Below are 3,955 nucleotides of genomic sequence, written 5' to 3' on the forward strand. Positions count from 1 at the left end.
TAAACAATAATGAGAAAAAAATAAAAAGACAATAAAATTATAAAAAAATAAAAATTTTAAAAATAAGATAAAAAAATATAAAAAATAAAGAGTAAAAGTTTTTAAAATAAATACATTTTAAAAAAATTAAAAAAGTGATAAAAAAAATAGAACTAACCCTGCTGCCCCCACCATCTGGTTTCCATTCTCCATTGGGGTGGGGTGTTTTGGCAGGGAGGGGGGCGCATTGAGGAACCTGGCCTTAAGGGCAGCAGAGAGAGTAAATCCAGCCCAAGAAGTGAGGAACCAAGAAAGGCAAAATATAAGCAGATTCAACTTCTGCTTTACCTTTATCTTTCCAAAGCCAAAATATCAGGTCTAGGTAGACTGACCTTCTAGGGTGCTCATGTACTTCAAGATTACAAGCAGTGCATGGATATTTCACTCATGTTAATTTGAGGAACCATCCAGCAGATTAAAATGAAGGTATTATGATTACAAAGACACCACTGAAGAGATAAAGACAGCGGTATAGGAAGAGTGTTCTAACAAAGACAAATTACAGGGTGAAGCATTCACTCAAAATATATCAATCAAACCTTCTGTAGAAAGCAATCAAATATTTGAAAGTCTACATCAACTACAACTGATTGGGATTTTCATAGGTGTCTTGACGTTTCCCCATTAGGCAACAACCCCCTCATGTAGCCTTTGGGATTGCTAAGGGTTTCGGTGAGTATAAAGAGGCTGTCAACCGCGCGGACCAACCACTGACTGCGACAAAATTATTACGTTCAGCACATAAATGCACAGCCAATTAAAAGATGCGTGTTCTCGTAATGGAATTCTCTGAGTCATAAATAAAAAGGCGATTACCAAGTATATACAGTATTAAAAGTTAATTCCTCTATACCACTAGGTTACAGCAGGAGGTTAATTCATATATCAATTTTAAATGATATTTACGCACTGTGATCTCGGCTACCGTGCTCTGAGGAAGGAATATTTCAGCTGATTTTTTTCGTAGTTACCATTGAGTGGTGCATGCAGAAATCAGTGTTCTGTTACATTGACAGTCATGAATTAAGCCTCTGACTGCACTAGGGCCATTGGACCTAATACGATTTTACAGTAACTGGTGCCAGGACGCACACTTGGCTGTGATAGCAAATGGCAAGCATTAGCTTCTTGTGCATGTGGAACCGGTTTAGATTTCACTGTCCTTCTAATGTCTGGATGGTAGAAAACCCTCAAGGGGTGAAGAAAATGAGGAAGTTGGGTACAACATGTATACTTTTTCCTACAGTTGGCCATATATGGACAGACCATACTGTACCCTGGCCTGATCTGCAACATGTCCTTCTAGTTGTCTGGATGGTAGAAATCCATCAAGGGGTGAAGGAAATGAGGAAGCTTGGGTACAACATGCATACTTCTCCCTAAAGTTGTCCATACATGGACAGACAATTCTGTACCCTGGCCTGATCTGCAACATGGTGATTGCCAAATTTGACAGTTATGGGTGCTGGACATGGGAGACAACAAAGCCGCTTCCTATCCAAATGATCTTCCAGTGTATAAACATCTATTGCAGTTCACAATGCTTCCTATATGTAGCACTGTAAAGCAGGAAGGTCTAGAAATCCTTTATACCAGCCTTTCTAAGCCAGGTTTCCTCCAGAGGTTGCTAGGGGTTCCCTGAGCAATTAGTTATTCCCCCCTCTCAGATCAGTAACCAATGAAGCCAATGATCTTTTTAGGGATCTGTGAAGGGGAAATTCTTCTCACTGACCACAAATGTTCCTACAAATGTTAGGAGCATTCTTCCCACTGACCATCATGCTAATGTATCATGAACTGTAGATATAGTAATTATTGGCAGGGGTTCTCTAAGGCTGGGTTCACACCTGGGCGTACGGAATATGCGCGTTTGCAGCGTGTTTCTACTGTGATTTTCGGTAAAAGAAACGTTCCTACGCGCTGAAATACGCCCAGGAGGGAACCATGCTCATAGGAAATAATGGGATTTCACTTGCTGGGCGTTTTACAGCGCGTCGATCAGCGCTGTAAAACGCCCGTGTGTGAACCAGGCCTCAAACCAATTATTTCAAGGGTTCGTCCATGTTAAAAAGGTTGAGAAAGGATGCTTTATACAAATACTGCTAGACAATATCTAAAACCTATCAGCAAAAAGAGAATTGTGGAGAGCAGAGCAGCTTATGGACTTATCAGTCTGGTTGAGGCACTAGCTTCCACCGCAGCTAAAAACTAGTAGCCCTTTTTAATGCAAATGAGCACACTTAGAAGATCCCAATGTGCAGAGTTGTGACAGCATCATGGGTAATGTCTAGATTTGCACTTCGCAGTGTCCCGTTACAATGATATCAATGGTGCAAGAACAGGATAGTAGCCTAAAAGAACTCTCATACTCTTACACCACAGTATTAATTGATCCTTAGCATCCCGTGTAAGCTATCTGTGCTACTTACTACAAGGAAGGTGGTGTGCCATTCTTTTTTAAACCAATCATAAGCATGGGGCCTATTTGACTTAGCTGATACTTCCATTATTCCCATCCTTGTATCCACCTACGTTTTGGGGTTCTTCCAAGTTCTGCAAGAGTCTCCAACCAGTTGTTGGTAATGATGCCACATGTGTGCAGTACATGCTGATGAATGTCTATATAGTTACAGACATTAATGGCATACAGAGGATATCTGTAAAAAAATATGGAATTTGGGGAGGGCAGAATTAGGGTGTGTGATATTTGTGGAATTTAGCACAAACGGTGAGTGCTTAGGGGCCACTCTTGAAGCAGTTGTTACATAAAAAGGACAGTCTTTTATTTCTTTTGTAAGAGAAAATAACTTTTTGTCTGCTTATATTATATTTCAGCAAGTAGACAATATCACAATGTCTCACTAACTCAAGATTGTCACATGTACTCCATGTGACTCTTCCACACATCCCCCGTGTGTCACAGGCTCACTAAGACTCCTTAGGTGGCACGCACAGCCACCTGGCTCCACTCTGGCTTCAGGGTGGAGTCCTCCTGACTCCTGGACACAACCTATCGCTCTTCCCAGCAGGAGCCCTCATGTGCCTGCAGCCCACACCACACCAACTCCTCCCTTGAGCTCTGGTCTGGGCTCTTAATGAGGCTGCTCTCAGCCACCTGATCACCGGCAACATCTGACTGGAGATTTCATCCCACCCGGAAATCTCCAGAGATCCAGATCCCAGTTACAATCCAGAAAAACCAAAAGAAACTGAAAGGCCAGCTTCTTCCCTACAAAACAATTTAAATTCTGGAACCTCTCAGCCCCTCTAGCTGACAGTCCTGAGTGTCTGTGTCGCCAGCATACTCCATGGCATTGCCACGCACTGCCACAGGTGGTACACCACTGGCTCGGAATATTGTTACCAACACAAATGGATGAGTGCACTGGCAGGGTGCAAATGGCCTTAACAGGGTGCTCAGGCTAAATTGATCAATAGGTAAATGAGTATTCATTATAAAATTTTCCATACTTTGTAATTTGGTGTTTTAAGATTATAGACGAGAGTCGATAAGAGTGACTACACTCTTACTATATATTCTTTCCTTTTTACCCTTATCAATTTGCCCATTGGTGAAAGTAATGCTGGGTAATGCTCCAGCGAAATCTTGAACCATTAAAATCACAGGAAGCTTTCATGAGCAGCAGAATATCCCATGATCAGAGAAATATATAATGAATACAACAGGTATAGTGGTAGTCACTTCTATATAAAAGTAATAAAAGTCCCCCTTCCCTCCATTCCAGCTAACAATGTACTAAGTTTAGTGCTTTAGATCATCACACGAAGCAATGTCATTGGCCCCATTTATTACAGTATCTGCAAGAAATAATTCTCTGCATCTGCATTAATTTAAACCAAACGAAGAGAAAAACATGAAGGTTTCCAAAAACTGATTTTCTATATATATATATAT

At 41.1% G+C, this 3,955-nt stretch overlaps 1 protein-coding gene across 1 annotated transcript in view; it reads left to right on the top strand.

Moving 5' to 3' along the window:
- Window positions 1-3,955, top strand: part of PGAM2 (phosphoglycerate mutase 2) — an 18,826-nt gene that overhangs the window by 5,209 nt on the left and 9,662 nt on the right. The gene's annotated exons all lie outside the window — the stretch shown is intronic.

The sequence above is a fragment of the Nanorana parkeri genome, unplaced genomic scaffold (assembly GCF_000935625.1).
Source record: "Nanorana parkeri isolate BGI_ZX_2015 unplaced genomic scaffold, ASM93562v1 scaffold169, whole genome shotgun sequence".
NCBI lineage: Eukaryota > Metazoa > Chordata > Amphibia > Anura > Dicroglossidae > Nanorana > Nanorana parkeri.